The 24,931-nt window shown below is 38.9% G+C and overlaps 1 protein-coding gene across 1 annotated transcript in view; it reads left to right on the forward strand.

Moving 5' to 3' along the window:
• The window catches only part of CLHC1 (clathrin heavy chain linker domain containing 1), a 128,096-nt gene extending 109,113 nt beyond the window's left edge, over positions 1-18,983 (forward strand). Inside the window, exon 14 of the transcript XR_014235115.1 lies at positions 17,574-18,983. The gene's annotated coding sequence lies outside the window, so the exon portion shown is untranslated. The remainder of the gene's footprint in view (positions 1-17,573) is intronic.
• Positions 18,984-24,931: the final 5,948 nt, after the last annotated feature.

A 24,931-nucleotide genomic window follows, 5' to 3' on the forward strand; every position in this document is an offset into this window, starting at 1 on the left:
TGTTTTCTATGTCTGTGAGTCTGTTTCTGTTTTGTAAATAAGTCCATTTGTATCATATTTTAGATTACACATATAAGTGATATCATATGATATTTGTCTTTGTCTGACTTTCTTCAGTTAGTATGATAATCTCTAGGTCCACCCATGTTGCTGCAAATGGCATTATTTTATTCTTTTTTATGACTGAGTAGTATTCCATCTTATTTATACCACATCTTCTTCACCCATTCATCTGTCAATGGACATTTAGTTTGTGTCAGTGTCTTGGCTATTGTAAATAGTGCTGCTATGAACATCGGGGTGCCTGTATCTATTGGATTTAGAGCTTTGTCTGGACATATGCCCAGGAGTGGGATTGCTGGATCATATTGATAACTCTGTTTTTCTTTTTTTCTTTTTAAGGAACCTCCATACTGTTTTCCATAGTGGCTGCACCAATTTACATTCCCACCAACAGTGTAGGAGGGTTCCCTTTGCTCCACACCTTCTCCAGCATTTATTATTTGTAGGCTTTTTAATGATGGCCATTCTGACTGGTGTGAGGTGATACCTCATTTTAGGTCTGATTTACACTTCTCTAAAAATTAGTGATGTTGAACATCTTTTCATGTGCTTATTGTCCATCTGTATGTCTTCTTTGGAGAAATCTTTGGAGTCTATTTAGGTCTTCTGCCCATTTATTGATTGGGTTGTTTATTTATTTATTTATTTATTGTTATTGAGTTTATGAGCTTTTTGTATATTTTGGAAATTAAACCCTTGTTGGTTGCATCATTTGCAAATATTTTCTCCCAGTCTGTAGGTTGTGAAAAGATTGCTTTTGACTAAAAAGATGAACTATCATAAACACACTATATAACATAAGAGAGCTAGGGAGAATGGGGAAATATTTGTTACCTATAATAGTAGATAAAGGGTTCATATGAATACAAAGAGCTTGCGTAAACTAAATTAGAAAAATAAATATCCTAACACAAAAATGGGCAGAAGGCAATGAGCAATTCACCAAAAAAGAAATATAAATGGCTTATGAACATGGAAAAATTCCATATGAGTAGTAATCAAAGAAATGTAAATGAAAACAATAGAGAGATGCTATTTCTCACCTCTTAATACAAGCAAAGTTTTGTTTTTGTTTTCAGTTTTTAACCAATGTCCAGCAAGAACACTGGCAAAGAATGGACAGCTCTTTCATTCAGAGCTGCCTCACTGTTTCTTTAAATGTTTTCTTAACTTGGTTTAAAAATGTACTTTATGTTAGTAACTTCTTAGATTAATAAAGAGACAAAGTTGCTTTTAGAAACATAACATTATGAAGTTTTGTTTTACAAATCTCTTGTATTCCTTCCCCTACCTACCACACCCCCCTCCCCGATTCCAGGTATAAAGAGAAGCAGCCATCAAGGGCTGGCCTGCAGCGAAGGCCAGTAACCTATAGCCATGGGTCCAGTCTGACTACCACCAGGTTTCTGTCAGACTGGCCAGCTAAGAATGAATTTTACATTTTTAAATGATTGAAAACAATCAGAAGAAGACAATATTTCATGACATTTGAAAATTATATAACATTTAAATGTTAGGGTCCCTAAATAACTTTTTATTGGGACATGGCCACACCCATTTGTTTATGTGTAGACAATGGGGGCTTCTGTACTACAATAGCAGAGTTGAGTCATCTCTATGGTAGGGGAGGAAAAAGTTTTCCTTAACTCTCGTAGGGTCCCTGGCTGGGTCTGAAAATTAAACTGACAGAAGACAGATGAACAAGACAAAAGCATATAAATTTTATTGAATTTTTATGTGTATGTAGGAGCCTTTACAAGTGAATAAAGACCCAAAGTGACCAGAATGGGAAGCTTTTATAACTTTCTTCACAAATACATTTGTGAAGAATTGACAAGACAAAGAGGTTTGGGCTGGGGTAGTAAATGATGAAGAAATAAGTAGGAAGATAAGGGTTAGTTTAATCAGGTTTGCTTGTACAGCCTTCTCGGTCCTCAGTTCCCTGCTTTTGGTGCTAAGAATGTCTTCTTTCCTTCTGGTACAGGGAAGGCACCTTTCACATGGGAGTTTTACAACCTGTTTCAGGGAAGAGGACAAGTAGGGAGAGGCCTGAGTGACCTTCCTGCTTTTGCTGTTTTTTAAAATTCCTTTGGCTTAAAATATTTAATATGCCAAGGTGCCCTCTTTTGGGATAGTATGTCCTGAACCCCATCACAACAGAGACTCTATGGCCCACAAGGCCCCAAACATTTACTCTCTGGTTCTTTACGGCAAAAGTCTGCTGACCCCTGGCGTAGAGTAATAGTAGATATGACATCTTCAAGGAATTTCTACTCTCCAAATCTAAATCCAATGCTATTTCACTTGACATTTTGAGCCTCCCTTCTCTTTCCCCCTAAATCGCCATCTGTTGCAAAGAAAGGACTAAAATATGTGGGCATGGTTTGGACTGAAGGTTATGAAATAAGAACATCTCATCTTTAAGGAAAGTTAATATTAATAATTTTTAAAAATTGACTTGTTAACTTTATAATTCAAAATGAGACCAGAGACTTTCTTCATGTCTTTAGAATTCAGATATCACATCTAAAACTGAAATACCAGTAAGAAAGAAGATTTCCCAACTATTTATGTTCTTTTAATTTTACGTTTGATTTAGAAGTGTCAAAGTATATGATACTATATCCTACAGTGAGTGATAATTTTGTAAAATTTGAATATGCTGATGAAATATACAGTTTTAGTCACTTAGCCCTTATCAAAGGAAAAATTCACTGTAGCCATAAAAATTTGAGCAGTACAATTAATTTAGTTGCTTACTATTTATTCACATGCAGCAGTTCTTCTAGTTAATTGTTGCTATGCTCCAGGATATACATACGGTTGTTCATACCATAGGAAGACAGAAACTGGGTTTATCTTTTTCACCACTGTCTAGCTAGTACTTACACATCTAGCACATTGACTGGAACATACTATTAGTGGAAAATACGTTTAATGAATGAATGTGATTTGTTCATTGTTCTATCAAACTTTTTGGTTGTATATATGCATAAAAACATACACTAAATTATTTTGGATTCAGTGAAGGCTAGGTATATTGCTTTTCAACACATCAGTTACTATATTAATAATAACTTCTATTTTCACAGAGGCTTACTAATATTATACCACTCAACCAAGAAGCTACCATGAGAAATCTCACTAATATTATTACAATTGATAATATATTCTTTCGCTGTTCTGAACAAGATATATCAATAACAACATTGATTTTTCCAAAAATCTCTTTTTCTGATTAAAAAATTTAATACTTATTCATAAGAAATTCAGGGACTATAGAAATATATAAGAAAAGACAATTATAATTTCACCCCTAGAGATAATCCCTATTAACAGCTTGGGCTATCCTTCAGATTTTTTCTATTCATATGCCAACATGTATAATAATTATTATTTTACTAAAATATGATCCCACTATACATACTGTTTTTAAACTTTTTTTTCCTCTCAAAAACATGTTTCTATGTCAACACCGAAAGATCCACTTTATTATTTTTAGTGACTGAATCATTTCCATTATATGAATCTACCATCATTTATCCACAGACACGTCCCTGTTGACAAACATTTGGATTACAATTATTATTTTTAAAGTGCTTTAAATGCTTTATCATCTTAATAACATATAAGCTACTCAAAAAAAAATCCTGAGTGCTTTCTATCAAGACACACACTCACATATAAAAAAAAGAGGAAAACAACTGAGTAAGTTTTTATTTAGGCAATGATAGACCTGGTACATCCTGGGAATTTCTGGCCAGAGCCTTGCTGACAACTTGGCATAGCTGATGCAATGACAGTGCAATTATATGTCAGTGATGCAAGGAGGTATAATTGCAAGCAAACGCCTCTGTTTCAAGGAACCCATGGCATAAGCAGTTTAGACACTCTTCATGTTAGGGCTCTGTTGGGCTTTCCGGTTTAGCGAGGTGCCTGGAGCCTTGTTGGAATCTAGCGGACCACCAGGGAAACAGCCCCCAGGCTGCGGCTTCTCTTTCACTGTCTTTATTCTGAACTATTCAGTGGCGGCGGCCCTGAATGTTTTAACCCCCAAACCTGAAGAAAGAGTTGTATTGCAAATAGCTGAATGGATGGATATTTGATAATACGGATGGGCATCCAGACGGGACCAGTGTTATGTGACCTGAGATATGTCTCACAGCTCCACCAATTTGATTAGAAACAGAGCTGGAGGGCTTTGGGAGATGCCGCCCCTAATAGCTCCCTGTGCTCCACTATGAAAGACCAGACAAATGGGGCTTGGCAGTGACTCCAGTGGAAAGTGAGACCTTAACTCCCCAGTTGGGCCACTCCCAGCCAGGCTCCTGCCAACTTGCCCCTTTCCAGACGAGTATAAAAAGCAGGAAGTACCCTGGTGCTTGGGGACCTTACGAATGCTATTAGCTTTGTTGAATTTGGATTCCTTTATAGGAAATGTTCTAATATGTGTGAGTGTTACATCATTTAGAGCTGCACATTAGTGGGATAAAAGTTGCAGATGGAACTTTAGAATCATTTTTTAAAATAAATCACTGTGTCACTAGTTATGAATAACACTAAGTCTGTGTCACATACAAGATGACCCACAGTATGAGCAGACAACAATGACAAGGCTAAAAAGAGAGTAGTAATAAGAATACTAATGGCCAACCCTTACACAAGTCCTGTGGTCTGGCTCCATTCTAAGCACTTGACAGGAATTACCTCATTTAAATCTCACCAGGATCTTGTGAATTTAGGCATTGTTATTAGTCTCATTTTACAACTGAGAAAGCTGAAGCACAGATAAGTTGATAAAATGGGCCAATGTCACATACTTAATAAGTGGTAGGGCCCTGATTCAAACCCAGGAGCCTCTGCTGCTTGCCTGTCTACCTCTGGAGCCTGCGTTGTTAGCCACCAGTATGTCTGAGAAATTTAAAACTCTGAAGTCAATGTCAAATCAACCCAAGGGCAGTGACCACCCCCAGAGCCTGGATGGAGGTCTGGAAATACCATCTTCCATTTAAAGGAGCCAGGATGTAAAAATAATTTTAAAATGAAAAAAAAATTTTTTTTCATTTTAAAATTAAAAACAAATTTTTTTTTATTTAAAAATTAAAAAAAATAAAAAGGAGCCAGACTGATTCAAGGTCTGGGGCAGGAAATGAACGAGAGAAACTTGAAACATCTTGTCATACAGATGGCAAGAAAGCTATCAAAGACTACTAGGGTCATTCCTAAAGGACTCCAGAGCCAATCTAAAGAGGCTCCCATTAGCCAAAGATGTGACAATTTGAGCATCAATAGGAATAACAACAGCAGGGGATTGAAATATACAAATATGTTTAAATCTATGAGTTCATAATGATGCTTAAAAAATTCATCACGTTTAAAAGATGATTGGGAAGCAATTCATTATTGATTTGAAAACTGGTAAATAAATTCTATTATTTTTACCTCTCTTCCCTATGTGAACAATATCCCTGAGTAACTGAATAATACATGCAGTGAAGCTCCTCTTTACAGAAGTATTTCAGCTGCTAAATGACAAAGGAATGGTAAAATTAGAGTATTACCTTTCTGCAACTCCTAAAGAACTAATGGATCTTGACATTGAACGTCACTGATTACTAACATAACAAAAAAGAGAGACAACCAAACAATATTTACCTCCTGATGGAAGAAGGAAGAAGACACTACCACCCATGAAAAAGTCCTGCCAAAAAATCTGAATCTTGTCAAGCTTCTCATTCCAACTACCAATTTTAGAAAATACAGAGGACAGAGGAACATGTTACACTACACTGTGGGAACACAAGCAGCAAAGACCCAGACTGTGGGGAACGCTACAGGACAAATGAACTGATTTTGTCAATAAATAATTTACAAGGAAAAATGAAAAAAGAGGGAGACAGATGAAAAGGCATAAGGAGGCATATCAACCAATTGCAATGTGTGAACCTTATTTATATCTTATCAACCAATTGATAAGGCATATCAACCAATTGCAATGTGTGAACCTTATATAGATCTTATTTTTTAAGTTGTAAAAGAAGTTATATTGGGACTTCCCTGGTGGCGCAGTGGTTAAGAATCCGCCTGCCAACGCAGGGCACACGGGTTCGAGCCCTGGTCAGGGAAGAACCCCACATGCCACGGAGCAACTAAGCCCATGTGCCACAACTACTGAAGCCTGTGCGCCTAGAGCCCATGCTCTGCAGCAAGAGAAGCCACTGCAATGAGAAGCCCACGCACCGCAACAAAGAGTAGCCCCCGCTCGCCGCAACTAGAGAAAGCTCGTGTGCAGCAACAAAGACCCAACGCAGCCAAAAATTAAGTAAACAAATAAATATATTTTTTTAAAAAAGAAGTTATGTTTATGAAAAATTGATAATATGAATGATGACTGAATATTTGATGATGTTAAGGAAATACTGTTAATTATTTTAGGTGTAATAATGATATATTTTTTTAAAGGCTTCTCTTTTACTGATGAAAGGACATGCTCTCTGGCATTTGCTTCAAAATAATATGCAAGGAGTGGGGGATAGAGATGAAACAGAACTGGCCCTGAGTTGGTAATTACTGAAGTGGATAATGGGTACATGGAAGTTTATTAATATTCTACTATTATATATGTTTGAAAAATTATCATAAAATTTTTTAATGAAATAACTAATTTTGGGGTTGCACAAGGTACACACTATTTCTGATCAAAGAATACATGAGTAATTTGGCCCCAAATCCTTTAGATACTAAGATAAAATGAAACTTATTCTATCACGCATGATTTTAATGTATACCCTTTCTATGCTATGCAGTGGTATGAAAAAGATAAATTTGAGTAGCTCTTGTTAAAATAAAATGTGAGAATGTTAAGCTAGAAATAGGAAGACAGAACCCAGATGGTACTGTGTCAAGAAATATCAATGGCAATAATGTATAATAGTTTGGTAGCTATTATTTGAGTAAATTCATTTACAATGTAAACACTAGAGTTTTAAATAATTAATTAAATAATTAATTATATATCTTTATTGGAGTAAAATTTCTTTACAGTTTTGTGTTAGTTTCTGTTGTACAACAAAGTGAATCAGTTATAAGTATACATATATCCCCATATCCCTTCCCTCTTGAGCCTCCCTCCAACCCTCCCTATCCCACCCCTCTAGGTGGTCACAAAGCATCGAGCTGATCTCCCTGTGCTACAGAGCAGCTTCCCACTAGCCATCCATTTTACATTTGGTAGTGTATATATGTCACTCTCGCACTTCGTCCCAGCTTCCCCTTCCCCTCCTGTGTCCTCAAGTCCATTCTCTATGTCTGCGTCTTTATTCCTGCCCTGTAACTAGGTTCATCAGTACCGTTTTTTTTAGATGCCATATATGTGTGTTAGTATACGTTATTTGTTTTTCTCTTTCTGACTTACTTCACTCTGTATGATAGACTTTAGGTCCATCCACCTCATTACAAATAACTCAATTTCGTTCCCTTTTATGGCTGAATAATATTCCATTGTATATATGTGCCACATCTTCTTTACCCATTCATCTGTCGATGGACACTTAGGTTGCTTCCATGTCCTGGCAATTGTAAATAGTGCTGCAATGAGCATTGTGGCACATGACTCTTTTTGAATTATGGTTTCCTCAGGGTGTATGCCCAGTAGTGGGATTGCTGGCTCATATGGTAATTCTGTTTTTAGTTTTTTAAGGAACCTCCATACTGTTCTCCATAGTGGCTGTATCAATTTACATTCCCACCAATAGTGCAGGAGGGTTCCCTTTTCTCCACACCCTCTCCAGCGTTTATTGTTTGTGGATTTTTTGATGATGGCCATTCTGACTGATGTGAGGTGATACCTCATTGTAGTTTTGCTCTGCATTTCTCTAATGATTAGTGATGTTGAGCATCCTTTCATGTGTTTGTTGGCAATCTGTACATCTTCTTTGGAGAAATGTCTATTTAGGCCTTCTGCCCATTTTTTGATTGGGTTGTTTGTTTTTTTGATATTGAGCTGCATGAGCTGCTTGTATATTTTGGAGATTAATCCTTTGTCAGTTGCTTCGTTTGCAAATATTTTCTCCCATTCTGAGGGTTGTCTTTTCATCTTGTTTATGGTTTCCTTTGCTGTGCAAAAGGTTTTAAGTTTCATTAGGTCCCATTTGTTTATTTTTTATTTTATTTCCATTCCTCTAGGAGGTGGGTCAAAAAAGATCTTGCTGTGATTTATGTCAAAGAGTGTTCTGCCTATGTTTTACATTTAGGTCTTTAATCCATTTTGAGTTTATTTTTGTTTATTGTGTTAGGAAGTGTTCTAATTCATTCTTTTTCATGTAGCTGGCCAGTTTTCCCAGCCCCACTTATTGAAGAGTATGTCTTTTCTCCATTGTATATTCTTGCCTCCTTTGTCAAAGATAAGGTGACCACATATGCATAGATTTATCTCTGGGCTTTCTATACTGTTCCGTTGATCTATATTTCTGTTTTTGTGCCAATACCATACTGTCTTGATTACTGTAGCTTTGTAGTATAGTCTGAAGTCAGGGAGTGTGAGTCTCCAGCTCCGTTTTTCTTTCTCAGGATTGCTTTGGCTATTCGGGGTGTTTTGTGTTTCCATACAAATTGTGTAATTTTTTGTTCTCATTCTGTGAAAAATGCCATTGGTATCTTGATAAGGATTGCATTGAATCTGTAGATTGCTTTGGGTAGTATAGTCATTTTCACGATGTTGATTCTTCCAATCCAAGAACATGGTATATCTTTCCATCTGTTTGTATCGTCTTTGATTTCTTTCATCAGTGTCTTATAGTTTTCTGCATACAGGTCTTTTGCCTCCTTAGGTAGGTTTATTCCTAGGTATTTTATTCTTTTTGTTGCAATGGTAGATGGGAATGTTTCCTTGATTTCTCTTTCTGATTTTTCGTTGTTAGTATATAGGAATGCAAGCGATTTCTGTGCATTAATTATGTGTCCTGCTGCCTTACCAAGTTCATTGATTAGCTCTAGCAGTTTTCTGGTGGCATCTCTAGGATTTTCTATGTATAGTGTCATGTCATCTGCAAACAGTGACAGCTTTACTTCTTCTTTTCTGATTTGGATTCCTTTTGTTTCTTTTTCTTCTCTGATTGCCATGGTTAAAACTTCCAGAACTATGTTGAATAGCAGTGGTGAGAGTAGGCACCCTTGTCTTGTTCCTGATCTTAGAGGAAATGCTTTCAGTTTTTCACCATTGAGAGTGATGTTGGCTGTGGGTTTGTTATATATGGCTTTTATTATGTTGAGGTATGTTCCCTCTATGTCCACTTGCTGGAGAGTTTAAATCATATATGGGTGTTGAATTTTGTCAAAAGATTTTTCTGCATCTACTGAGATAATCATATGGTTTTTATCATTCAGTTTGTTAATATGGAGTATCACATTGATTGATTTGCATATATTGAAGAATCCTTGCATTCCTGGGATAAACCCCACTTGATCATGTGTATGATCCTTTTAATGTGCTGTTGGATTCTGTTTGCTGGCATTTTGTTGAGGATTTTTGCATCTGTGTTCATCAGTGATATTGGCCTGTAATTTTCTTTTTTTATGGTATTGTTGTCTGTTTTTTTTGTATCAGCGTGATGGTGGCCTCATAGAATGAGTTTGGGACTGTTCCTTCCTCTGCAAATTTTTGGAAGAGTTTGAGAAGGGTAGGTTTTAGCTCTTCTCTAAATGTTTGATAGAATTCGCCTGTGAAGCCATCTGGTCCTGGGCTTTTGTTTGTTGGAAGGTTTTTCATCACAGTTTCAGTTTCAGTGCTTGTGATTGGTCTGTTCATGTTTTCTATTTCTACCTGGTTCAGTCTTGGAAGGTTGTACTTTTCTTAGAATCTGTCCATTTCTTCTAGGTTGTCCATTTTATTGGCATATAGTTGCTTGTAGTAGTCTCTCATGATCCTTTGTATTTCTGCAGTGTCAGTTGTTACTTCTCCTTTTTCATTTCTAATTCTATTGATTTGAGTCTTCTCCCTTTTTTTCTTGATGGGTCTGGCTAATGGTTTATCAATTTTGTTTATCTTCTCAAAGAACAAGCTTTTAGTTTTTTTGATCTTTGCTATCATTTCCTTCATTTCTTTTTCATTTATTTCTGATCTGATCTTTATGATTTCTTTCCTTCTGCTAACTTTGGGGGTTTTTTTGTTCATCTTTCTCTAATTGCTTTAGGTGTAAGGTCAGGTTGTTTATGTGAGATGGTTCTTGTTTCTTGAAGTAGGATTGTATTGCTATAAACTTCCCTCTTAGAACTGCTTTTGCTGCATCTCGTAGGTTTTGGGTCATCGTGTTTTCATTGTCATTTGTTTCTAGGTATTTTTTGATTTCTTCTTTGATTTCTTCAGTGATCTCTTGGTTGTTTAGTAGCATATTGTTTAGCCTCTATGTGTTTGTATTTTTTACAGTTTTTTTTTCCAGTAATTGATATCTAGTCTCACAGCATTGTGGTCAGAAAAGATGCTTGATATGATTTCAGTTTTCTTAAATTTACCAAGGCTTGATTTGTGCCCCAAGATGTGACCTATCCTGGAGAATGTTCTGTGTGCACTTGAGAAGAAACTGTATTCTGTTGTTTTTGGATGGAATGTCCTATAAATATCAATTAAGTCCACCTGTTCTAATGTGTCATTTAAAACTTTGTTTCCTTATTTCTTTTCTGTTTGGATGATCTGTCCATTGGTGTAAGTGGGGTGTTAAAGTTACCTACAATTATTGTGTTACTGTTGAGTTCCCCTTTTATGGCTGTTACCATTTGCCTTATGTATTGAGGTGCTCCTATGTTGGGAGCATAGATATTTACAATTGTTATATCTTCTTTTTGGATTGATCCCTTGATCATTATATAGTGTCCTTCCTTGTCTCTTGTAACAGTCTTTATTTTAAAGTCTATTTTTTCTAATATGAGTATTGTTATTCCAGCTTTCTTTTGATTTCCATTTGCATGGAATATCTTTTTCCATCCCCTCACTTTCAGTCTCTATGTGTCCCTAGGTCTGAAGTGGGTCTCTTGTAGACAGCATATATATGGGTCTTGTTTTTGTATCCATTCAGCCAGTCTATGTCTTTTGGTTCGAGCATTTAACCCATTTACATTTAAGGTAGTTATCAATATGTATGTTTCTATTACAATTTTCTTAATTGTTTTGGGTTTGTTATTGTAGGTCTTTTCTTTCTCTTGTGTTTCCTGCTAAAGGAGAAGTTCCTTTAGCATTTGTTGTAAAGCTGGTTTGGTGGTGCTGAATTCTCTTAGCTTTTGCTTATCTGTAAAGTTTTTAATTTCTCTGTCCAATCTGTATGAGAGCCTTGCTGGGTAGAGTAATCTTGGTTGTAGGTTTTTCCCTTTCATCACTTTAAATATATCTTGCCACTCCCTTCTGGCCTGTAGAGTTTCTGCTGAAAGATCAGCTGTTAACCTTATGGGGATTCCTTTGTATGTTATTTGTTGCTTTTCCCTTGCTGCTTTTAATATTTTTTCTTTGTGTTTAATTTTTGTTAGTTTGATTAATATGTGTCTTGGCATGTTTCTCCTTGGGTTTATCCTGTATGGGATTCTCTGCACTTCCTGGACTTGATTGACTATTTCCTTTCCCATGTTGGGGAAGTTTTCAACTATAATCTTTTCAAATATTTTCTCAGACCCTTTCATTTTTTCTTCTTCTTCTGGGACACTTACAATTCGAATGTTGTTGTGCATAATGTTGTCCCAGAGTTCTCTGAGACTGTCCTCCATTCTTTTCATTCTTTTTTCTTTATTCTGCTCTGCAGCAGTTATTTCTACCATTCTTTCTTCCAGTTCACTTATCCGTTCTTTTTTTTTTTTTTTTTAATTTTTATTCTTGGTTGTGTTGGGTCTTCATTTCTGTGCAAGGGCCTTCTCCAGTTGCGGCAAGTGGGGGCCACTCTTCATCGCCGTACGTGGGCCTCTTCACTATTGCGGCCTCTCTTGTTGCGGAGCACAGCCTCCAGACACACAGGCTCAGTAATTGTGGCTCACGGGCCTAGTTGCTCCGCGGCATGTGGGATCTTCCCAGACCAGGGCCCGAACCTGTGTCCCCTGCATTAGCAGGCAGATTCTCAACCACTGTGCCACTAGGGAAGCCCCACTTATCCGTTCTTCTGCCTCAGTTATTCTGCTATTGATTCCTTCTAGAGTATTTTTAATTTCATTTATTGTGTTGTTCATTATTGTTTGTTTGCTCTTTAGTTCTTCTAGGTCCTCGTTAAACATTTCTTGTATTTACTGCATTCTATTTCCAAGATTTTGTATCCTTTTTACTATCATTACTCTGAATTCTTTTTCAGGTAGTTTGCCTATTTCCTCTTCATTTATTTGTTCTTGTGGGTTTTTATATTGCTCCTTTGCCTGTAAGATATTTCTCTGTCTTCTCACTTTGTCTAATTTACAGTATTTGAGGTCTCCTTTCCCTGTAGCTGCAGGGTCATAGTTCCTCTTGCTTCTGTTCTCTGCCCCCGGTGGTGTGGTTGGTCCAGTGTCTTGTGTAGCCTTCCTGATGGGAGGGACTGGTGCCTGTGTTCTGGGGGGTGGAGCTGAGTCTTTTCCATCTGATGAGCAGGGCCGTGCCAGGTGGTATGTTTTGGGGTGTCTGTGAGCTTAGTATGTCTTTAGGTAGTCTGTGTGCTGATGGGTGGGTTTGTGGTCCTGTCTTGTTTGTTGTTTGGTGTGAGTGGTTCAGCACTGGGAGCTGCTGGCAGTTGGGTGGAGCCGGGTCTTGGATTCAGATAGAGACCTCTGTGAGAGCTCTCAGTGATTAATCTTCCCTGAGGCTGGGAATTCTCTATTGGTCCAGCATCCTGGACTCAGTGCTCCCACTCCAGAGCCTCAGGCCCGACTTCTGGTTGAGGGACCAAGACCCCACACATCAGTTGTCCCAGCAATAAAGGGGATTAAAAAAAAAAAAAAGACTAACAAAACCCCAGACAAATGGTAAAAAGTAAAATCAAACAAACAGAAACAAGGAAGCACGCACACACAAAAAAGAAACAAAAACAGAACCAAATAAATCAAATAGCAAGGAAACAACCAGACAAACAACCCAAGAATGAAATGAAACAATTAAGAAGAAAACTGACAAAAACCCAATAGCAAAAAACAAAACCAAAGCAGAGTGCCCACTGAAGAATGAAGCAAAGAAACAAAACAAACTGACAAAAACGATATATATTTTAAAAAAAGAAAGAAAACGAGAAAGGGGAAAGAAGACAACAACAGAAAAGCAACATAGAAACAGAAATATATTTTAAAAAGTAGAAAATATATTGAAGATAAAAAAAGACAAACGAAACCCCAGAGAAATGGTAAAAACAAAATCAAACAAATAAAAACAGAAACAAGGAAACACATGCACACATAAAAGAAACAAAAACAGAGCCAAAGAAAACGAAAAGCAAGAGGACAACAGACAAATAGAAGAACTCAAAAATGAAATCAAACAATTAGGATTAAAACTAACAAAAACACATAACCTAAAAACAAAACCAAGCAGTGTGCCAGCTGAAGAATTAAGCAAGGAAACAAAACAAACTGATAAAAATGATTGAAAAAATAATAATAATAAAATAAAAAGGGAAAAACACAGGACAATAGAAAAGCAAAGTAAAAATAGAAACGTGTAAAAAAATAAAAAATAAAAATATGTTATAAGAGATCCCAAAAGACTAAAAAAAAAAAAAAAAAAAGTAAACTAAAAAAACTAAAACAACAAACAAGCAAAAAAAGAAAGAAAAAGAAACCAAAAAAAAAAACAGTTAGAACCAACAGCAGAATGAATCAAAACATAATAAAATTAATAGTAATAATTATCTTTTCCTGTTGTCTCTGCTGTAAGTGTCCTTGCACATGCCGTGAGCCACAGCCCACCTCCGCCTCCCCAAGAGGCTCTCCTCTGCCTCTGGGATGGTTTCTGGACCTGCTGTGTGCCCTGTGGGGACCACTCAGCCTCTGATCTGGCCCATTTCCTGCGTGTGCTGCCCCCAAAGTCCACAGCTGCCAGAGGTAGACAGTTTTCATTTGTGGGAACTCTTATTGTCTACTCAGATATTCCATAGACGCAGGGTCTACCCTGCGTCTAGCTGATCATGGGGATTTAATCTGCAGCTTGTACAGCTGATGGAAAGATTTTCAATCTTATTCCTTAGTCACCCCATCCCTGGGATTCAGCTTTGGTTTTATCCCCACCTCTGTGTGTGGTCCACCCACAGGAGTCTTGTCCTGAGGCTGCCTTGGAGCTCTTGGGTCTGCCCCTGTGAGGACCGGGCGCAGAGGTGGTATGACTGCTTGGATTGCAGGAGCCCCAGTGGTGCCAAATGCACAGGGAAGCCGGTGGCCACGGGCGCGAGAGATATGGCCCTAGTGAGGGCCTTTTCTGGCACCTGGCATAAGGCACGTGAGGGCCAGTCCTGGCCGGGGTTTTTCTGGCACCCAGCAGCAGGCATGTGAGGGCCAGCCCTGAGAGGGCTTTTTTTTTTTTAATTACCCTGCAGGCAGTGTGTGAGGGCCAGCTCTGAGGGGGCTTTTTTTATTGCCCAGCAGCCGGCGCACAAGAGCCAGCCCTAAGCAGGCTTCTTTTATTATCTTAGGCAGGCACTGGTGTGTGGGGAGAGAGAGGTTACAATAGTGGCTCCTTCCACTGTGTGTGACTCAGCAGTAGCGCCCTGCTTCCATGGCAGTCCCGTCTTCCTCCATAGGCGTTCCCTGCTGCAGATTTCCTCGCTCCCGTCCCCCAGTCCATCTCCCCACAGCCAACAGCAGCTCTCGCTCTGGGCCTGTTCTCCAATCCCCACACACCAGCTCCCAACCCTCTCGCACACCTGTAAACACACGTCCCAGTCCAGGGCACTTAGGGCTGAGGTATGGACCATCTGTGTATTTCTCACTCTGTCCCGTCTGCCACAGGTTGGCCGCTTCACCCTCTCCCAACAGCCTCAAATGCTTCCCTTCTGTCCCAATCAATTTCCCCAATGGAGAGGGGGTTTCCCCGTCAGAGAGGGGGTTTCCCAGAATTCAGGAATCTCTCCTCTGCTTCAGCTCCCCTGTTCCGGGGTGCAGGTCCCATCCCGCTTCTCCTCCCCCTTCTCCCTTCTTTTTTTTCCACACCACCCAGTTATGCAGGGATCTTTATAGCCTGGTGTCCAAGGGCTTCTGATAGTTTTCAGCCAGTGTTCTGTGAGAATTGTTGCATCTATAGATGTATTCCTGATGCATCTGTGGAGAGAGAGAAACTCCATGTCCACCTACTCCTCTGCCATCTTGAATCTCCCAATACTAGAGTTTTAAGTCCAAATTAATGAGGTCTCCTTAAATCTTCTCCACAGTGTCACCAACAGGTATTAAGCAGCTACTCTGTGCGAGGTGCTGGGAATCCAGACACATTTCTGCCTCTAACAGGAAGAAAAGGGAAATAGGACAACGCCAGCCCTAATCCAAAATGATTGGAGATATGATATGTAGCACAGTGCTGGGGTTAATTCTCTCTGGGGTGGTGAGAGCTGGAGAGATAGCCTTTGGTTAGATTGTGTTAGGCAGAGAAAGGGAGTGCCGGAAGGGCTATCTCATGGCAGGAAAAGATGGGAGGCTGAGGACAGATGAGGAGCCGTGAGTGCTGCAAGCCCTGCCCCCACATCACCCTTGGCCCCGCAGACTCCACTCCCTTTCCTGGGAAATCTCATTTTTCAAGTTCTAACCTATATGCTAACAATTCAGAAATTCCTATGTCCAACTTTAACCTCTATCCTGAGCTCCAGAATGGTATGTCCAAATGCCTGCTTTTCATTATGGGTTTCACCTCAAATTCAACATGTCCAAAAACTGAACTCATTACCTTTCCCCCAAAACCTACTCTTTCTCTATTCCCAATGTCTGTGCAAGTGTCCAAGATAGAAACCTTCGAGACTCAGGTGCCCTCGTGTCCTGCACCTCCACATCTACAGTCCACCTTCTAAAGGTCTCCTGAAGCCACCACTTCCTCCTTTCTCCACTGCTCTTGCCTTGGTTCAAGGCTTGCATCTCTTGGACAATAACAAGTGTCTTCTAACTGCTCCTTCTGTCCAGTTTCTTCTCATTCTGATCTATTTTCTATTCTGCGGTCAGAGTATCAGTGTTCCAAGCTTCCCTCATCAGAAATACCCAACGTGCTTGTAACAAATGCAGATTACCAGGTGTTTAGTTGGACATTCTGAGTCTCTGAGTCTGGGTTGAGGCCTAGGAATCTGTGTTTTTATAACATAGGCTCTGAATTAGTATTATTATTGGGGAAGTTTGAGAAATACTGTTTGAACACACGTGCCTGATACCATCCTTGTAAGACCTCCCTATAGCAGTGTTTTAAAGAACTTATTTAAAGGTGATTTCCAATAAGAAATAGAGATTACATTGCAAACCAAGACATGCAAACATTTACGTGTTCAGTAACAGAAACTAAATGTTCACAGAACTAATTTTTTCTCCTCTATTTGCTTTCACTCTAAAATAATGATAGTCAGGGGCTTACTAAATGGATTTTAAGACCCAGAGTTTGAAAACACTATCCGGTGGGTTAACATCCAAGTTCCTTAGCTTGTTTTGTCACAATCTAGCTATTTTTTCATGCTTTGCAAATACTTCCGTGTTAACTTGCTTCATGGTTGTGGCTTCCTCTGCCTAGAACTTCTCTTGGCCTCTTGGCCACTTGGTGAACTTTTTTCTTGTTTCAAGTCTTTGCTCATATATCACTCCCCTGTGTAATCTCCCCAACATACTGGAGCCACTGAGGAACTTTGGCCTAGATGCTCCCTTTGCAATTTGTACACACCTAAATTAACACCTAGCATCTACCCCACAAACCTGCAATTATCCCTTTACAAGGCTTGTCACTCTAACTACCCCACACTCCTTGAGTGTAGGGAACCCTTTCTCAGCAGTTTCTGTACTCCAGGGCTTAGAAGGATAACCATCATGGAACAGAAGCTTGGTAAACAGTAACCCATGCAGTATGCATGAAGGAATGAGCAGGTTGTGAGTGACGAGTGCTAGTGCCAATCCCAGAGCTCAAGACAGGAGACGAAACGAGAAAGTAGTTTATGGTCAGTAGCCTACATGTAATGTTGGAAAACTTGGACTTTATCTTCCAACTAAAACAAAGGTTTTTTTGTTTTTTTTTCCTAAGTGGGATTATTTGACCAGAGAAAGGGCATGACGAGAGCTTGTCTTAGAATGGACAGCTTTGATAGTGTGATGGAGGATGCTGGGGAGGGACCGGGAGCTTGGACTTGAGGCTGTAGGGATGATGCCAATGAGAACTCGGGCCTGGGACCTATATTAGGTAAAAGCTGGTGGTTGGTAGGATGCCAGGGATGAGAGGTGAGGAATCAAAAATGACTTGGAACCTTAGCCAAAGCATCAAGGTCAACATCAGTAGTGATGCATCATGTTGATAGTATGTACCTTTGATATGGTGTGATGAGAATGACACTTTCCCTCTGTGGTCTTTTTTTCAGTAACCCATCGCTTTAGTCTAATCATGAGAAAAACACAGAAAATCCCAATTGAGAGACATTCTACAAAATATCTGGCCAGTATTCCTCAAAACTGTCAAGGTCATCAAAAACAAGGAATGTCTCAGAAACTGTTATAGCGTAGAGGAGCCCAAGGAGACATGACTGAGTGTAATGTGATGCCCTGGATGGGATCCTAGAACAGAAAAATACATTAGCAATCTGAATAAAGTATTGACTTTAGTTAGTGATAACATGTCACCATTGGTTTGTTAACTGTAACAGATGTACCCCACTGATCTAATAAAACTGACTTGGAGGTGGGTGATGCTGTGATTAACATCATGATATTGTATGGCTGTTACATGTTATATGGATGGCAGATGATGATGGTGTAGGAAATACAGGGGAGGATTTGTGTGGAGTAGGAGGTCATTCTTTTTTTTTTTTTTTTTTTTCACACACACACACACACACTGTATTTTATTTTTACAAGAGATAAATAGACTGACACCAAACATTGTACATGGATGACCACAACAAAAGCAACAATGATTGCAATTACCAAACATGAAACACACTCATACTATGTCATAATATTGACATTCAGTCCAGTAATCCTCTACTGTAACAGCTCCTTTACTTTGCAGTGAAAATTGATTTGTATATTCTTTGCCTCTGAGTCCTTGTGGGATTTTTTTTTTAAATTCAGACAGAAAGTCACAAAAATTATACTCATCCTCATCAGTTCACTCAGTCCCATGTAATTAATTTTTTTTTTCATCTTGATCTTTTGTTAGCACTTTTATGAGTTCATCAGTTTTTCATTAGAGTTCTGAAAATGCTTATTCATTCAGTTCAGCAGTACAGTCAGTTACCAGAAACCTGTACTTGTCAGAGTCTTTTCCATGAATTTCTTGAAGATGAAAGCCTTTTATAGGAACATATTTGCAAAAGCATCAGAGTACACCCAGAACTGTCTGTAAATGACAAAAGACTTAAAAATGACCACAGTTAAAGATTTGATGAAAGTTCATAATAATGCAGTTGACAAGAAAATTAGTTATTTCTGAGATATACATTTTAAAGTAATAACTAGGATTATTACATATAACATCATACCAGAACATATAAGATTTTTAGAAATTTCATGTAATGTCTGAAATATTTATATTAACATATTTCCATACATATTTCCATACACATACAAGTATAAGATTTTTAGAAATTTCATGTAATGTCTGAAACATTTATGTTAACATATTTCCATACAAATAACCCAATGAAAGTTTAGTATTAGTTGTTTTGTTTGTTTTTTTATACTGCAGGTTCTTATTAGGCATCAATTTTATACACATCAGTGTATACATGTCAATCCCAATTGCCCAATTCAGCACACCACCATCCCCACCCCACCGCAGTTTTCCCCCTTTGGTGTCCATATGTCCATTCTCTACATCTGTGTCTCAACTTCTGCCCTGCAAACTGGCTCATCTGTACCATTTTTCTAGGTTCCACATATATGCATTAATATACGATATTTGTTTTTCTCTTTCTGACTTACTTCACTCTGTATGACAGTCTCTAGATCCATCCACGTCTCAACAAATGACTCAATTTTGTTCCTTTTTATGGCTGAGTAATATTCCATTGTATATATGTACCACAACTTCTTTATCCATTCGTCTGTTGATGGGCATTTAGGTTGCTTCCATGATCTGGCTATTGTAAATAGTGCTGCAATGAACATTCGGGTGCATGTGTCTTTTTGAATTACGGTTTTCTCTGGGTATATGCCCAGTAGTGGGATTGCTGGGTCATATGGTAATTCTATTTTTAGTTTTTTAAGGAACCTCCATATTGTTCTCCATAGTGGCTGTATCACTTTACATTCCCACCAACAGTGCAAGAGGGTTCCCTTTTCTCCACACCCTCTCCAGCATTTGTTGTTTGTAGATTTTCTGATGATGCCCATTCTAACAGGAGTGAGGTGATACCTCATTGTAGTTTTGATTTGCATTTCTCTAATAATTAGTGATGTTGAGCATCTTTTCATGTGCTTCGTGGCCGTCTGTATGTCTTCTTTGGAGAAATGTCTATTTAGGTCTTCTGCCCATTTTTGGATTGGGGTGTTTGTTTCTTTAATATTGAGCTGAATGAGCTGTTTATATATTTTGGAGATTAATCCTTTGTCCGTTGATTCATTTGCAAATATTTTCTCCCATTCTGAGGGTTGTCTTTTCATCTTATTTATGGTTTCCTTTGCTGTGCAAAAGCTTTGAAGTTTCATTAGATCCCACTTGTTTATTTTTGTTTTTATTTCCATTACTCTAGGAGGTGGATCAAAAAAGATCTTGCTGTGATTTATGTCAAAGAGTGTTCTTCCTATGTTTTCCTTTAAGAGTTTTATAGTGCCCGGTCTTACATTTAGGTCTCTAATCCATTTTGAGTTTATTTTTGTGTATGGTGTTAGGGAGTATTCTAATTTCATTCTTTTACATGTAGCTGTCCAGTTTTCCCAGCACCACTTATTGAAGAGACTGTCTTTTCTCCATTGTATATCTTTGCCTCCTTTGTCATAGATTAGTTGACCATAGGTGCGTGGGTTAATCTCTGGGCTTTCTATCTTGTTCCATTGATCTGTGTTTCTGTTTTTGTGCCAGTACCATATTGTCTTGATTACTGTAGCTTTGTAGTATAGTCTGAAGTCAGGGAGTCTGATTCCTCCAGCTCCATTTTTTTGCCTCAAGACTGCTTTGGCTATTCGGGGTCTTTTGTGTCTCCATACAAATTTTAAGATGATTTGTTCTAGCTCCGTAAAAAATGCCATTGGTAATTTGATAGGGATTGCATTGAATCTGTAGATTGCTTTGGGTAGTATACTCATTTTCACAATGTTGATTCTTCCAATCCAAGAACATGGTATATCTCTCCATCTGTTGGTATCATCTTTAATTTCTTTCATCAGTGTCTTACAGTTTTCTGCATACAGGTCTTTTGTCTCCCTAGGTAGGTTTATTCCTAGGTATTTTATTCTTTTTGTTGCAATGGTAAATGGGAGTGTTTAGGAGGTCATTCTGAGACCATTATTATTTCATTGATATTCAAAGTCTGAAGCTTCTTATGTAAGTATTCTTGCTATGCATCTCTTTTTTTTTTTTTTAATTTATTTATATTTATTTATTTTTTGTCTGTGTTGGGTCTTCGTTTCTGTGCGAGGGCTCCCTCCAGTTGCGGCGAGCGGGGGCCACTCCTCATCGTGGCACGCAGGCCTCTCACCGCCGCGGCCTCTCCCGCTGCGGAGCACAGGCTCCAGACGCGCAGTCTCAGCAGCCGTGGCTCACGGGCCCAGTCGCTCCGCGGCATGCGGGATCCTCCCAGACCAGGGCTCGAACCCGTGTCCCCTGCATCGGCAGGCAGACTCTCAACCACTGTGCCACCAGGGAAGCCCCTCTTGCTATGCATCTCTTACTTCCACTTCTGGATATTAATACTCTCTCAAGTCTACTTCATTCTTCACCTGGCCTAACTCAGAGGTAACAATCAGTTAGCACAATGCTAACATCTTTGTTCCCTGTGCCTCGGACTTTATTCCACCAGGTTATCTCCTAGTTGGCCCTTCCTTATCATTCAACTCAAATATTCCCTCCTCAGCAAGCTTCCTTTGACTATCTGATCTAAAGTAACCCCTCCCCAGTCATTCTGCACTGTATTGCCCTGTTGTGTTTCCTTCATGGCTCTTATCACTATCTAAAATTTGCTTGTTTGTTTACACGTTTATTGTCTGTGGCAGATCTCCCCACTGGAATCCAAGTCCCACCAGGAAGGCAGAACCCCATCTGCTTTATCATTGCTCTGTCCACAGCCCTGAGATAGTACCCAGAGACGCTCAGAAAATATCTGCTAAATGAATTCATGCAAATCACTGTCTTAGTCAGCTCAGACTGCCATGACAAAATACCATAGACCGGATGGATTAAACAACATACATTTATTTCTCACAGTTCTGAAGGCTGGGAGGTCTAAGAACAGGTGCTGGCTGATTTGGTTCCTGGTGAAAGCTCTCTTCCTGGCTTGCAGATGGCTTTCTTCTTGCTGTGTCCTCACATGGCAGAGAGAAAGAAAGATTATAGCACCATCCATTATGGTTCCATTTCCTCTGCCACCCAGATACGTTAGTGATTGCAGGAAAATCGACTCTTATGGTATTTCCATGTCCTACTCATACTCCCTGTTTTAAAAAAGGGAAAGCAAGAAAATGTTTTTCTTTATAATTTCTTTCCCATTCTTTTTCTCCTTAAACAAAGCAAAGCATGCAGACAGCAGAAGTATATCTAAATGAAATGCATCTTTTCCTTAGCAGACCTTAAAGGGAAGTTAAGTAAAGAGCTCTGCTGGAATTAGGGGAGGGCAAAACTGGCCATATTTACCCTTTTACCCTTTTCCTCTTACCAATTTTTCTTTCCCTCCTACCCTCATTTATCTTTAACTCTCTCCTAATTCCCCCTTGTGGGGGAGAGCTGTGGGTAACCTTGCACACTCCAGGTCTCAGCGAGATGCAGGCCTTGCTCAGAGAGAAACATCACTTCTAAGCCGAGCTGGGGGATCCCTTAGGGATTATGGGGGCCAGGGCCTCCCTCAACCACAACAAACACCTTTCTGGCCTAACAGGAGAATGTAAAACACTTTCTTGAGGCCCAGGGAGCTTACTGCTTAAGTTATTCAAGATACACACACACACACACACACACACACACACGAAACAATATACTTGCACATGTGCTTTTGGCCAGTTAGAGGTCAATGACAGTTCAAATGTATTTTTGAGCACTTCAAGCACAGAATCTGTTGAACTAGGTGTTTACAGGTATTTACTAAGAACAAATAGAAATTCTGTATTGCATAAAAAAATAAACATGTGCAACATTCCTTCTCTACAAGAGCTGCTACTGCAATTTGCAGCCTCATGAATATACATCACAGGCTATCAGAAGCATTTTCAACCAACCAGAACAAGGCAAGGCCCTCATCATGTGCTGTTTACACACTCACACACTCACATACACATGATTATTTATGTTAGTTATCAGGATCCTAAGCAACATTGAATTGATAAATAAAAAAGTGAATTTTTTAGTCATTAACTGTGGTTAGTGACTAAAAGTCAAACACAAATGTTTTACCCTTTGGGAAAAGGTCTGAAGAAAAATGAAATGGCAAGAGCAGAACATTTTAATAAAGTTATAAAAAGAAACAAAACTGGATACTTGGAAAGAATGAAACTTTGTGTGTGAATTTTCCTCAGGCCTCTGCCAGCTCTAGCAACGCCTCTGTTTTTCCCAGGGGAGGCCCTGGTCCATTTTACCTGACTTAGGGGAACAGTTAAATGACAGAACTTAAATGAGTGAGGCTTTTAGCAGATGCCACAGTTCAGGATGGCCTTTGGTGGAGGGAAAACAGGAAACAAATGAAACTCAGATGCGTTCTTTCACACATCATGACTGTTCTGTGCCAGGTGCTGTTCTAGGAGCTCACTTTCTAATGGGGAGAGAAAGATGAAAATATGTAAACAAACAGCAAATATGTGTTATTAGGAAATAAAACAAGGTAAAACGTAGAGAGTGACAAGGGGGCAGAAGTTCTGGGACTGCGGCAGCTATACAAAAATTTACAGGAAAAGCATGCTAGGCAGAAGAATAGCGAGTACGAAGGCTCTGAGGGAAGGAGCACCGTGTGTGTGTGTGTGTGTGTGTGTGTGTGCGTGTGTGTAGAAGGGGTCAGTGTGCATGACACCCCAGGAATGGAGGAAGAGAGGAAGGAGATGAGGTCAGACAGGTGAGCAGAGCCAGGTCACAAGGGGCCCAATAGACCACGGGGAGGAGTTTGAATTTCAGTGGATGCCATGGATGATTTTACACTGTGGACTGGTATGTTCTGACTTGGACACACACCCCCCCTATCTGGCTGCTACTGATATGTAGAAAAAAGACCACTGGGGGCCAGAATAGAGGCAGGATGACTAGGAGGTAAGGAGGTTGTTGCACTAGTTCAGCTGAGGAACGGTGGCTGATACTTGGGTGGGGTCATCAGAGGTGTATGGAGAAGGTGAGAAATGTCCAAACTTGGGGTGTGTCTTGGGGGCAGGGCTGTCAGGGCCTGCTGATGGCTTGGTTAGACGAGAGAAAGAGGAATCAAGGATGACTTGAAGTGTGAGGCTTGAGCAACTGAGTGGATACAGGGCTGTTAACTGAGATGAGGAAGATGAAGGGAGGGGCATGTTTATGAGGTGGAGTTGAATTTAGCTTTTGGCCATTTTTAAAAAAATATATAAACAAATAATTTATTTAAAAAATTTCACTGTCAAGCATATCATATCTAGTAAATCTGACATCAGACTTGGAACACCTCACTAGGGCAAGAGCAATTAACTGTGCTAAAGGCAGTGATGGAAAGATTCTTGTCTTCAATGTTTATCCAATTTATCCAGCACTTAAGTAATACAAAACACTATTTTAAGACATTACAGAATATATAGGACATGAGTCAAATGTAACAGCAAAGAACATAATACACTACAGATATGAACCTAATTTTAAGTAAAGATCAAGTACAAAACTTGAATTTATATAAGCAATAAGTTAAAGGTGGTGATTTATAAACAGACTTCCTTTAAATAAGATTTATCCTGGTGCATCTAAACTCATTCTATTGCAAACAAAACAAAAGCCACAATATTTAGACTTCTCAGCAATAGCTCCTATTAAAATGTAGTACAATACAACTCTGGTTATATTTTAAAATTGAAGCCTTTGTTTGAGGTTAGAACCAGCACAGATATATCAAAATACACTATTTAAGGGGATTTCAACTAATAAAACTTAACTTTTACCTAGTCATTAATCTTCTACAACTTTAAGTTTTCGTATTAACTGTACTTTGTGAACATTCACTCAATGACAATAAGAGTAGGTATTTTACATACACAGGTGAATAATGTGCTTGTTTCTTCTTTTTCCATTAAAATACTCCCATTTGTAAAAGGACATATGTTTTTCTATTTATCTTTTCAGACCTGGGTATGAGAGAATGGAGAAAATTGTTCTCAGTATGTTTCCATCTTCAGATTATTTAAGATCCTAAATTTCTGAAAAAACTCATTATGTAATTAAGACAAACTTTTTCATACTCACTGACTCAATTGACCATCTTTTTCCAATTTATTAATCACATGCTATGAAATGCCATTATTCAACACTGAAAAAATGTTTCATTATTATCCTCTTCAGAAGGAGAAGTTGAAATAAAGGCTTCGTTTCATTCTCTGATGAACACTGGGCTCCTCCAATAGGAGTCAAGTAAGT

The sequence above is a fragment of the Balaenoptera borealis genome, assembly GCF_965194805.1.
Source record: "Balaenoptera borealis genome assembly, chromosome: 15".
Lineage (NCBI taxonomy): Eukaryota > Metazoa > Chordata > Mammalia > Artiodactyla > Balaenopteridae > Balaenoptera > Balaenoptera borealis.